The sequence below is a fragment of the Dermochelys coriacea genome, chromosome 6 (assembly GCF_009764565.3).
Source record: "Dermochelys coriacea isolate rDerCor1 chromosome 6, rDerCor1.pri.v4, whole genome shotgun sequence".
NCBI classification, from domain to species: domain Eukaryota; kingdom Metazoa; phylum Chordata; order Testudines; family Dermochelyidae; genus Dermochelys; species Dermochelys coriacea.
The window spans coordinates 70066763-70080470 of NC_050073.1; the positions used below are offsets into that span (position 1 = coordinate 70066763).

The 13708-nt window shown below is 37.0% G+C and overlaps 2 protein-coding genes across 2 annotated transcripts in view; one reads left to right on the forward strand and one right to left on the reverse strand.

The window, feature by feature from the left end:
- Positions 1-9117, reverse strand: part of CHRM5 (cholinergic receptor muscarinic 5) — a 79305-nt gene extending 70188 nt beyond the window's left edge. The window contains exon 1 of the mRNA XM_038405165.2: positions 8429-9117. The gene's annotated coding sequence lies outside the window, so the exon portion shown is untranslated. The remainder of the gene's footprint in view (positions 1-8428) is intronic.
- AVEN (apoptosis and caspase activation inhibitor) overlaps positions 1-13708 on the forward strand; it is a 172877-nt gene that overhangs the window by 59283 nt on the left and 99886 nt on the right. The window lies entirely within an intron of this gene.

Here is a 13708-nt window from a genome sequence, read left to right on the forward strand (position 1 = left end):
TTTTTACTAGATGTTTGTTTTTCTCTTTCTCTGGAAGTCTTTAATATGCAGAAGTAGCAGATGTTTTTGAGTTATTGTTTTTGAAAATAATGAATTTGAATTTGCATGACACTTCAGCTCTGGATTATGAACTACTTGATCCTTTCTCTTTTGAAAATACAGGCTTTAAGAACTCTTCAGTGATGCTACATTTTTTTTAAAGTTACATACAATATATTCATTCTTTATAGATATTTTGTTGACCTTGCCATGCACTTTTATTGAACTTACTTTACTATACTGTTTACTTTTTAATAAGATGAGTAACAAAGATCCTTTCATTTTTCCTTAAATTTCACAGGAGTTTTACCAATTTACAGTGCAGCCATTGCATGCAAAAAAAAAAAAAAGATAGCTAAATTAGCTTGTGAAAATATAACCTGAAAGCATTAGAATAAAACTTGATTAAAGGCAAAGCATTTAACAGTATCAGAAGGGCTTGATTGGACTGTGTTGTCTGTCTTCGTAAGAAAATGTCTGTCTGTGTATAGTGTGTGCAGTATTCAATAACTTGCTTGTATTTGTTAATTTTATTTTTGATAGTTTTCTTTTTTGTTGTTCATGTTGTTAATAATAGAGTTCCTTAACAAATGTTGGGATAGCCCTTTCCCAAATCTCCCTACTTGGAAGTATTTTAATGTACTACTACTTCCTTCTGCTTCAATGATTGTAAAAACGGTGTATAAGAGCTATAAATCTCCTAGCAATGTTGACAAACTTGTTCAATAATGGCAAACATGAGAACTTATATTCCGTAATTTATCATAAACTAAAAATACACAGGTTTCAGAGTAGCAGCCGTGTTAGTCTGTATTCGCAAAAAGAAAAGGAGTACTTGTGGCACCTTAGAGACTAACAAATTTATTAGAGCATAAGCTTTCGTGAGCTACAGCTCACTTCATCGGATGCATCCGATGAAGTGAGCTGTAGCTCACGAAAGCTTATGCTCTAATAAATTTGTTAGTCTCTAAGGTGCCACAAGTACTCCTTTTCTTTTTGCGAGTCCACCAAATGCATCCGATGAAGTGAGCTGTAGCTCACGAAAGCTTATGCTCTAATAAATTTGTTAGTCTCTAAGGTGCCACAAGTACTCCTTTTCTTTTTGCGAGTCCACCAAATGCATCCGATGAAGTGAGCTGTAGCTCACGAAAGCTTATGCTCTAATAAATTTGTTAGTCTCTAAGGTGCCACAAGTACTCCTTTTTTTTTTTTTTTTTTAAAATACACAAATATCCATGAGGGGCATTTTTATTCTAAAAAAATAGCCAGTTAATAACAGCTGTGTAGATGCACAATGACTTTCACGTCATAATTGTTGAATGCCTCAATATGGTGAAGGAGGCTCCAGAAAATAATTTGTTTCTAAATACTTAAAATCATTCCAAATTCTGCTTTCCTGAAGCCTGTTAATTCCATGCTACTGTTAATTTCCAAAATTATAATTCTAAATTGAAAATTAATGCATCCAGCAATAATTAATGAGATTAGTATTTGCTCTACTACAAATCCAACTGGTTGAACAAACTATAATATATGATAGAAAGCTGCCGTAACATGTTTTTTTGGAAACTGCATTACTGTGGCATTGAACAGTTACTGCTGAAAATATTGTTTTACAGTGAAAAGGGTTCATTTAATTATGAAAGAAAACCATAATAGGTTAAACAGGGTGAATTTAACATGGACAAGATATATTTTGGTGGCAATGGTAGTATACTTCCACACTGTCAGTCAGGAAAAGGTGATGTCCACATAATGACAGTAAGGATGATTTGCATAATATACATGACCATGGGTAAAGCAGTTGTTGAACTCCTTATTAAGGAGATTGTGTATAGGCATTTTAGAAACTGATTTTTCCCCTAGAGTCTTGTAATTTTTTATTTTAATCCTGATAACGTGGCATGACTAAATTCATGAGCATTATTGTACTCTTGCAACAGATTTTTAAAAATATTTAAATTCATTTATGGTGTTTGTTAGATCTGGTGCAATGTTCACAGCAAACAGTTTTTTTTTTTTTTTTTTTTGCATGCAGTGGCTGCACTGTAAATTGGCAAAACTCCTGTGAAATAGTGTCAGTTTTGTGGAAAAAAAATGTATAGTATTTCCATCAGGAGGAGTAAGGCAAATTTGAGCAGGTACCAGTGTCACAAGCCTGAGAGCCCAGGACAACCTAGCTTGTATTCGTATCTCAAATCCTGACAGGCTTTAATAATACTTTGGATATATTATATCATTCTACAAACAGTTGGCCATATTCTCCTCTCAGTTACTCGGTGTACATCAAGAATAACTTTAATGAAGTCAATAAAATTAAAATGGTCCATAAATTATAAAGACAAAGAGAACCATTGTGACTACCTAGTTTGACTTCCTGACAACACAGGTCATAGGATGTCCCTGAATTAAGTTCTGTTTGAACTAGAGCATATCTTTTAGAAAAACATCTACCACAAGGCTTGGCAAGTTGTTCTAATGGTTAATTACTCTCTCTGTTAAAAATTTGTATCTTATTTCTAGTCTAAATTTGTCTATCTTAAACTCCCAGACATTGGATATTGTCATACCTTTGTCTGCTAGATTGAAGAGCCTTCTCTTATCAAATTTCTGTTCCCTGTATGTGTTTATAGACTGCAGTCAAGTCACATCTTAATCTTCTCTATGATAAATGAAATAGATTGAGCTCCTTGAATTTTTCACTGTAAGGCATGATTTCCAACCCTTCAATCCTCTTCTCTGAACCCTCTCCAGTTTTTCAACATCCTTCTTGAATTGTGGACACCAGAACTGGATTCACCACTCCAGTAGTGGTTGTACCAATGTGCAAAACAGAGGTAAAATAACCTCCCTACTCTTAATCAATATTCACCTGTTAATACATGTGCAAACTTGATCAGTAATGATCTTATCTTTTCTTGCAGGTCATTGATAAAATTATTATATTGCATAGGGTTATGAATGGATCCCTGTGGGACTCCTGTAGAAACGCACCTGTTCAATGATGATTCTCCAGTTACAATTATATTTTGAGATCTATCCATTATCCAGGTTTTAATCCATGTAATATATGCTGTCCTGATTTTGTAATCATTCTAGTTTTTAAATCAAAATGTCATGTGGTACCACGTCAGATGCCTTACAGAAGTCTGTTTATGACCTGCACTATTACCTTTATCAATCAAATTTATAATCTCATGAAAAAAATCAAGTTAGTTTGACATAAATCCATGTTGAAGGGCTTTCATTATATTATCATTTAATTCTTTAATAATTGAGTTTTGTGTTAGCCATTACACTCTTTTGCTTGTGACAGATGTCAGGCTGGAAGACCTGTAACTAACTGGGTCATCTCATTTACCCTTTTAAATACTGAAACAACACTAGCTCCTTCCAGTCCTCTGGAAGTTCCTCAGTGTTCCAAGATTTATTGAAAATAAACATTAATGGTCTGGATTCCTCCTGAGCCAGCTCTTTAAAACATCTTGGGTGCAAATTATTTCATTTGGACCTGCTGATTTAAAAATGTCTAACTTTAGTAACTGCTGTTTAACATCCTTCAGAGTTACTGTTGAAATTGAAAGATCCTCCTGACTTTCTGTTGCAGTTAGAGTTATATTGATGTAAAATTCTTGTGAAAGGAGAATAATTATGCCTAACAATCTCCCTGTGAAATAGGCAAGTATCGTTGTTCCACATTTGACAAACTGGGAAGTTGAGGCTCAGAGTGGGTAAGTGCCTTGCTCAAAGTGACAGTTTTGAAATTAGGATTATAACCCAGGTTTTCTGATTTCCAGTTCATGCCTAATCCACTAGACTACAATGTGTCCTAGAGCAATGACTTAACATTTGTGACTCCTTTGTAAAATGGTGGTAATGATATTTGCCAGAGGCAAAAGGGAAATAAAAATGTTTTAAGAGTACACTGGCAAGTATGTGTAGGGCTTTACTAAATTCACAGCTGTGAAAAACACGTCATGGACTGTGAAATCTGGTCTCTACTGTGAAATCTGGTCTTGTGTGTACTTTTACCCTATGCTATACATATTTCACAGGGGAAACCAGCATTTGTCAAACTGGGGGTCCTGACTCGAAGAGGTGTTGCGGTGGGGTTGCAAGGTTATTGTTGCAAGGTTGTGTTGTTGCCACCCTTAATTCTGCACTGCTGTCAGTGGTCAGAGAGTGGTGGCTGCTGGCCAAGGTCCCAGCTCTGAAGGCAGCAGCACAGAAGTAAGGGTAGCAAAACCATACCATGCCATCCTTACTTCTGTGCTGCTGCTACCAGTCGCACTTCCTTCCAAGCTGGGCTCCCGGCCAGCAGCTGCCACCCTCCAGCCACCCAGCTCTGAAGGTAGGGCCGCTGCCAGCAGCAGCACAGAAGTAAAGGTGGTAATACCACGACCCCCCTACAAAAACCTTTTGGGTCACGACCCCTACAGTTACGACACTGTGAAATTTCAGATTTAAATATCTGAAATCATGAAATTTATGATCTTAAAAAGCCTATGACCGTGAAATTGACCAAAATGCACCGTCAATTTGTTAGGACCCTAAGTATGTGGATAGGTATGATTTATTATCCGGTTTTTCATATGGGGAAATTGAGAGAGATTAAGTGATTTGTAGGGTGTCATTGTGACCTTCTTAATAACTGGGGTTCTAATCCTGATTATGCCTGTGATTTCCTGTTTGACCCTCTCACAGGGAAACTGAGGATATCTGTTAGATTGGCAAAATATTTCTCTACCTCCATAGTAATAGGTGTGAGGCCTGGTAAAAATAATGCTTATAGAGTGCGATGTAAGTGCAGTTTCAGTCAATAAAAGAAGTAGCAGAGGTGAGAATAGAATTCAGGATTTTAGGCTTTCATGTTTTTTTCATTCATCTGTGCCATAGGATCTCTAGGAAGATGATCCTGTCTTTCTTGCACCTTTATATGCAAGGGTTCTTCCCCCCCCCCCCCAGGTTTTGCATGATTCCCTACAAAAGATGTTCACATTTTTGTAAAAAAACAAAACAAAAAACCAAAAAACTTTACAGATTTCAACCAACTCCATTAGTACTTTTTCTGCCAATATACATCTAGAGTGCATAGTGCCTGTGCACCAGTTACCTCATTACCATAACTCTATTTATAGAAAGACATGTACTAAAGCAGCCATGGGGGAGATGGATGATAATTTATGAAAAATCTCTCTATATTGTACTATAATTCAAGGTTAAATGCAAATGAGTGGCTAGTAATTAGAACACAGGATTGGATGGCAATGCTTCTGGGTTCTGTTCGTGCCTCTGCCACTAGCTTACTAAGTGACCTTGGGCCAGCCACTTAGCTGCTCTCAGTCTAAAATGGATATAATACTTAACTACAAAGGAAATTTTGAGATCTACTTGTTTGTAAGGTGTTTTGTGATTCTTGGATAAAGGGCATTCTAGAAGTGCAAAGTATCATTATATTGTTAACACATTGCTTTCAGTTTAGATACTCTTCCATAGTAACTCAGAAAACAAATTACAATATTTTTTCAAAAGAAGGTTGTATCTGCTTCTCATTGCATTACTCGTTTTATACTGGAACTTGATAGTGGATCATTAAGAATTTAAATGGATTAGTTGAATGACATGCAAGTTTATTTCTGGTGTCTCTGGAGATGGGAGAGAGGCTTTAGCAATTCAGTATCATAATTAAAATTTTAAAGAGGAATAATCCAATGAAATGAAAAATTACTGCTGTTTGGTGATTTAAAATAAAAATTATTTTAGGTTGTGTGGATAAATAATTTCTGAAATGTCTGTGTTCTTTAAATAGGTTTATTCAGGTATATTACATCTGACTTTATAGTCTGCTTTTACTCTTTCCATATTTTCTAAGTCAAAGAATATAAGAAGCTTAGATACGTAAGACCACATTCGAAGGTCTCTAAAGAGTGAAGTTTTGCCTAGAATTTTGCAAGCTACACAGAAATCTAAAATTGACTATTTTAAAGTGTTTTCAGAAGTAGGCTTCCTTTCCTACAAGGAGGGCTTGGTTGCTCAGCTACCATTTTTTTTCTTTTTAAACATGGGTACTATATGCAGGCCTTAAAAATAGTTACATGCCCATGTTTAGTAGTAAACTTTCCAGGGTGAGAACCATCAGCTTCTGCAGAATCAAAGCCTTCATTTAAAACAACCAGGACAATAACATCCTAAATACAAAATGTTTCTAGCTCTTGTGACTGTAAAGATAACCTTCCAAATGTAAATTGAATGTAAACAATACATCACTGTCTTCCAGAATCTGTGGACAAATAGCTGTATTGCATCTGCTGTTGCTCAGAGTTTTATCAAGCTGCAGCAGTCTTTGTCATTGTTACTGCTGCCCACAGGATTCTGAATATGTGCTGTGAAAACCAACAATTAGGTTAATTTCACTTCTTCTATTGCTTAAAACTTTTCTAAGCAGCAGAAGTAGCATCTGGAGCTATTCATTAGGGAAGAGGGCTGAAATTGGGAGAGGGGTAAAGTAGTGCCAATATCCCCAGCAGCAGCAAGAAGGATGAGGGAGGAGTATGGTAGTAGTATGGTTCTGTTGAACCTCTCCATACCTGCCACAGCAGCCAGGACACTAGAAGAGGGATAGAGTAATGAAAATCTCCACCCACTGTAGCAGTCAGGAGACTCTGGGATGTGGGGGGTAAAAGAACCAATAGAGTGGGAGAGGCATCAAATTTATAAGACGCCTGCTAGCTAAAAGGTGACATGAAAGATGAATCTCCCAAGCAGGCTTCAGGCTAAGCTCCCTGGTAGGAATTCCAGCGGGGTTGGCTTCTCACTTGACAGTTGCCTCTGGATAGGGGGAACCCACATATTTTTGGCTCTTCATTGTATGAGTCTTTGGCTAATAGGTTTAGTCTTCTGGTGATTAGGTGTTTGGTAGAATTTCCGAATCGTTTTATGTATATGAATGGAAGTTTCTATGATTGGGTGGATGGATGGTGGTTTTGTGTTTGATGGGTAGAGGAACAGGCAAAAGAAGGGGAGAAATTATTTGAATAAGATAGAAAAGAGGTAAGGAAAAAAGAGAGCAGGAAGAAGAAAGGAGAGCCAACATATTCTGGGGGCCGTGGAGGAAAGGAAGAGAGAAATACAAATGGGGAGAGAAGGAATGGAAGAAACATATATTAAAAGCAATACAGGAAAAGAGACACTTTTCTTTCCTAGAAGACAGAATATGTTGAAACCAGTGAGGAACAGAGGGTAGAATAACAATAAGAGATCTATAGTAAGGTAGATTTTAAAAGAAATAGAAAAATGACTAGCAATGTTACAGTAAAAAGAACAGGAGTACGTGTGGCACCTTTGAGATAAATAAGATACAGACTAACAAATTTATTTCTCTTATTTATCTCAAAGGTGCCACAAGTACTCCTGTTCTTTTTGCTGTTACAGACTAACATGCTACTCTGCAATATTACAGTAAAATATAGTGTATATAAAACAGTGCACAACTGTTTTATTTTTTTTATTTTCAGGGGGTGTGACTTTGTGGGTGTGGCAGCACCTTCATCATGGCTAGTAAGCTTAGTTTTTGGACTAGTAGATGTTGGGTATATTTTATTTTTCAAGCCCTGTCAGATGTTAGAATCTCAATGTGAAGTCATTCATAGGATATTTTTATGTCGGACCAATGACAATTTGGACTGTGTGCTCTGGCTACCCACACCCTTTGGCTTGTACAGTTGTGATCTGAGTTAAAACAATTTAGGTACAAAATGTTCTTTTTGTAGTTCTGTTGAGTCCCTTGTGTTCAACCCCTGTATTGAAAATATATACATTTTATTTTTATGGTTTATTAACACTGTGCTATTACCTCATTGTACTGTAGTTTGCCTTTATAAACGGCTGTAATTGACACTATCAGATTTAGTTGAGCTCCTATTTTTGTAAATGGGGATTTATTTTCCTCTAATAAAATATATCCTTTCAAATTTGATACCACCATTGTGTAAAATGCTCTTTGCTTTAGTAGATTGACTTAGATAATGAAGTACAGAAAATCTATTTTGCAAATAGTAACAGAAGCATGGCTTATGAATGTGTTCTTTGCATATATTTTCCTAACTATTAAATACAAACAATGTGAAGGATTTAAATCTTAGTAAACAATTCCAGGACAAACCCAGAGAAGGACATTAATAAGATTATTTGGAAAAAATAATTATGCAAAAGAGGTCAGGTATTTGTACAGTGCAGGAAATTTAACAGGACAAAATATTTACCTGAGAAGGTTTGAACTTATCAGTGTAAAGGTTACACTTAACTGAAAATCACTGAATTATTGTCTTTAAAATTGCGCTAATATTATTGTGAGCAAAAATGTACAGTAGTATATGAAATAAAAACTTACCTGGAGATATTTGATTGAATCTCATTGATTGAAGCTCATTTATTTGTGCTCTGTCTGAATATATGGAAAGACGCTCACCAGGTAGGAAGCTTTTCTATTTAAGTGCATTCTTCTCCTGTGGCTTGTGATTTCTTTCTCCACAGCATTTTTATTCGTTGCTGCTGCTTTCTTTTGTGGTAGTGGTTGTTTCTAATTTATTCTCAGACATCCTGAATACTTGATTGGATTCTATATGCACCATTTTAGGTTATTCTGTTCTTTCAAGGTTCCAGAAAGGAAGCTCTGAACTTCACATCTCTTCAAACAATAGAGGCAGATGAACATACCCCAGATAACTCAAGTGTTCAGTACTTATTAAAAATTGAGTAAAAGCTTTAGCAACCAGTAAATCCCATCTGTTTTCCTGTAGATGATTCCAACAGTGAAAAGTTCTTGCTTTCCTATAAATTCAGTAGCTTCCACATTGTATGTTGCTTTGAAAAACAATAATGCAAGAACAGTGGACTTCAGGTTTTGTCTTAACTTTTCACCCATGCTTTAGCCTCATATTTGTAAGGGATGATGAAGAGTCTGCTCCGCTCTGCTTCTAATGCTTCTGTCAGACACAGATGTGAAACGCTGTTTTTTGAACAGGAGAAAAAAAAATCCCAAAGGGTGTAGTGTTTTGTCATATCTTGGGACAGTGAGCATGCATGGCATCAATGAGTAGCTGATATGAGCTATGCAGACCTGGCACTGAACTGACAGGATGACGCTTTCATACATAATAAACCTATTAATTATTTCTTCTGATGGACAGCAGTGTATACTAGAAGAAAAAAAAGCAGCAGATTATAATATTAGGTTTGATAGGTGCTCTCTGTTTGAACAACTTGTTATCAAGAAATGAATCCAGGAAAAGACTGCTACTTTTGGGTGTGATCAGGTAGAATGGACAGTGATTGTTTTGACATAGTAAGTGACGTATGTGGGGGTAAAAGCTCCCTTCAGATTAATACCTCTTTATTGCCAGCTGGAATCAAAGATTAATCATCCAAAAAGAGATGACACTGAAAATTCTGGTTTTGTTTCAGTTTGCTTTTTATTTGTGGATCTGGCTATACTCTTGCGGTTTGTTTCATTTACAACTTTGTTGTGCAGGTTCAGCCTACACATTTGCTCTGTGATTTCTCCATTGAACAAATAATCTTAAAACATTGTTTTTCTTATCTTAATTAATTTTTCATTCATTACAGAAGAAGTCACTTGCATGTGAAAAAGATACTATTTCAGACTTGTTACCCATTTTTGTTGGTTGAGACAATGGCTTTTTGACTCACAAATCCTTTTTCTTATTAGCTGTTAATTTCAAACAAATTGTTCTCCTTTTAATGTCAGTTGAATAATTGCTCTCAAGATTAATATGCCTCTTCATACAAATTAAATGTATTTTAAAAATATATTTAACATAGCATAAACCCTCCCATCAAAAATCTGTCCTTAAAGATTACAGGGTAAAATCTTCATTCCTTGCACCCACGTATTTCTGTTAATGCTAATAGAAAACCTGTACGTGTATTGTGGGGAAAATCTTAGTTTAAAGCTACACTTAGAGCTCCCTAAAATATTAGAAACACAATAATTAAAAATACTGTTAAAGATTCACCCCCTCCTCGAGAAACTTAGATTTATTTCAATTTTAAATTTTTTTGACAGAAACAATAACAGGTACAACATTTTGTTTAATTTCCCTTTTGCCTTTGGCATATTGAGACTGGGAACAGAGATATGAAGTTTTGGTTGGGAAGAAATAGGATGCAGTCTTCATTTCATGAACGGAAGAGGAGTGGGGAAGAGAGACTTCAAAAATAAACCTGTATGCATCCGATAAAGTGAGCTGTAGCTCACGAAAGCTTATGCTCAAATAAATTTGTTAGTCTCTAAGGTGCCACAAGTACTCCTTTTCTTCCTGTGTGTATTGGCAGCCCATCATTTGTATGGGGAACAACTTTCAGAACTTGCTCCGATCCTGCTTCAGCTGTACAAGCAAGCTCACCTTCATCCTGTCAAGTTCCTCACCTTCAGCCCTATCAAATTCCCCACCGTGAAAAATGTGTCATGGACTGTGAAATGTGGTTTTGTGTGTACTTTTACCTTGTACTATACAGATTTCACCAGTGTTTCTCAAACTGGGGATCCCGACTCCAAAGAGAGGTTGCAGAGGGGTTGCAAGGTTATTGTAGGGGAGGTCGTGTTCTTGCCACCCTAATTCTGCACTGCCTTCAGAGGTCAGAGAGTGGTGGCTGCTGGCCGAGGGCTCAGTTCTGAAGGCAGCAGCACAGAAGTAACGGTAGCAATACTATACCATGCCATCCTTACTTCTGCGCTGCTGTTGCTGGTGGTGGTGCTGCCGTCCGAACTACAAAAAGCTTGCGATCCCTGCCACTACCCCCTTTTGGGTCATGACCTCTACAGTTACAATACCATGAAATTTCAGATTTAACTATCTGAAATCATGAAATTTATGATTTTTTTTTTTTTAAATCCTCTGACCCTGAAATTGACCAAAATGCACCGTGAATTTGGTCGGGCCCCACTCTTGCATATTTCCAAATGGCTCTGGAACACCATGGGTCCTAAGCCTGGAGTTATGCTACCTAGCTGCTGTCCAAATCCAGCCCAGCGAATGATAGCTGCCATTGCAAATCCAAACAATCAATTCTATTGCCCTGTAAAGGAAGGCGTCTGAGCTGCCCATGGTAGAGTGAATGTGTGAGAGAAAATCTAGTGCTGGCATTTGCCATCCAGGCAGGTTTTCAGGAATAATATAGACTGCCTATTTCATAGTTCCTTTATCATCCTATCTGTAAGCACTGAATGTTTACCTGGAGTTTATATCCTACTCTGAAATGAAGAGGCTCTAAATTGGTTAGGATGTGACTTTTAGAAGATCAAATTCCTGCAGAAGATTGGAACCTGATGAGAGGATATTCGTTTGTGTGTAGCAATAAATATGCCTCCATATCTTATGTGTGTGGCTGGGTAATCTTGCAAAGGACAAAGAAAGCGTGCTATTTTATTTGTGTGTGTGTGTGTGTGTGTGTGTGTGTGTGTGTGTGTGTGTGTACACGCACAATGGCACTTTTTGTCTTTAAATATTTAAACCATCTATATATGTACAACATCAGTGAAATGCACCCATCTCAGAACTGGTGGTTAACATGAAACTGTTGCATAATGATAGGGTGAAGGTAAATCTACCACTACACACACAGTGCCATAGGAGTCTAAGCAATTCATGGAGGCAAGAAAGTTCAAAGTCTTAAGCACAAACTTTGTCTGAAATCACTGTAGTGACTGAATGCCTGTCATCTCACTATGAACCATCCAGTGTACAGTGGGTGATTAATTCTTGGACAGACCTGGCTGTCATGCAAACTTTGAGCAAAATGAAAACCTGGTGAGGTGCTCTGTAATGGTAGTGATGCCAATCTCCATGTAACTGTTATTACACATAAACCATTAATCTGGTCCTCTGCTGTTGGTCATCCTCTGAGTGAGCATTGGCACCCTTAAAGAAAGAAAGAAAAACTTATTAAAACCCACATAATGTTTTCTCCTCATGTTCCACCCTACCAAAAACGATCCTAGACCAAAGTGACAGGAAATGTTCTTTGGGTATATTGGGGTCTAGACTCTCCTCAGTTAATAATATCTTGAGGCTGTCTTCATGAAAATTGAACAATGTATGAGCAATACATGTTAAGGGGATGACAAACTTTAAAATAAATGTTGTTGCGTGAGAAGTAGGGAAGCACTGAAGTTGAAATAACCCTTACTTAAAATTACTTACTCATAGATATTGATGGTAAATAATTTGTGCATAAGGCCTCTCATCTTTAGTTTAAAAATCCAGTCCTTACTCCCTCCCATGTGTTGGTGGAGGCCATGACTAGCTTGTGTGTGACGGCCACTTGTTTAATGCACTGGAAAACAGATTTTCCAGGAGTAACTTGTCAGTTAAACAATTTTAAGATTAAATGTTACTGCTGATAGAGGTTGGATGAACATTAGTTAATGTCACCAGGAAGGGTGAGAATCTCAAAGAAGGAAAAATACATTTAGATGTGCTCTGTGGGCTTATCCCTTCTTTCTTCTTTCTTTTTCTTTTTTTTTCCTTTCCCAAATCCTTAAACCTTTACTCACTTCCTCATCCCACTAAAAACAAACAAAAAATAAATAAATCCCACTCTTAACCTATGACTAAATGTTGTCATTCTGTTTCTGCAGTGCTGTCTGATTTCATGTTTGATGCAGCTTAATACTTCAGTGGTGATTTTTTTTGGGGGGGGGGGGGGGGGGGGAAGGATACATCCACCACAATTTTAAATCTCTAGAGAACTCCCTGTCTTTCTAAAGCAAATGTTGTAATTGTTTCAGTTCCTTTGTCTTCCAAGAGTAGTAGCTGCTTGTGGGAACAAAATTATTTCTCTCATTCAATTCTCTAGCCCTTCCTTTTGTAGTTGAATCTTGGTTTTCTGGTTTTGTTGCTGCTATACAATAATTAATTATTCACTATTGCAACTGAAATACTTCTATGTTGTGAACAGAATGTGCTTATCTAAATTGAATCCAGCTGTAAAATTGTCAGTGATCATTGTAGAATTTTGTACATTATATTGTTTGTCTCTAAGAAAAATCAATAAATGTCTTAAAAATGAAGGAAGTCTTCAAAGATTAAAAGCTTTGTAATCAACCAGACATTAGATTAACATTAGATCATTTTAGTTTAATTGTTTTGGGTGGGATTCAAGAGCATGAACACTTTATTCTTAGAGGACTTCTTCCTAATGAAAATTTGAAAGGAAAAATCTACTTGCATCTAGTCTGTACTACTGCATTACATCGGTGCAGAGGCATTGGTGCAGCTTTGCTGCCGTAGCGGGTCTGGTGAAGCACTCTCCTGTCGGCATAATTACTCCACCTGAATGAGAGGCAGAAGCTGTGACGCCGCTGTAAGTTGATGTGACTTATGTCGCTCAGGGGGTGGCTGTTACCCTGACTGACATTAGTTACATCGACTTAAGCAGTGGTGTAGACAAGCCCTTACTCTCAGTGAAAGTGGAAACATCATTCTCCCATATAATAGAATAAGAGAGCACCCCATAAAATGGGTCTTCCCTGCTCTGAGAAACATGGATTAGAATAGCTGATAGCCTCTGAATAGAAGCAGAAGTATAATAATTTTTAGGTGGAAGGAAGTTATTGTTTGCAGAGGAAAAGTGTTGGCATGCCAAGGAG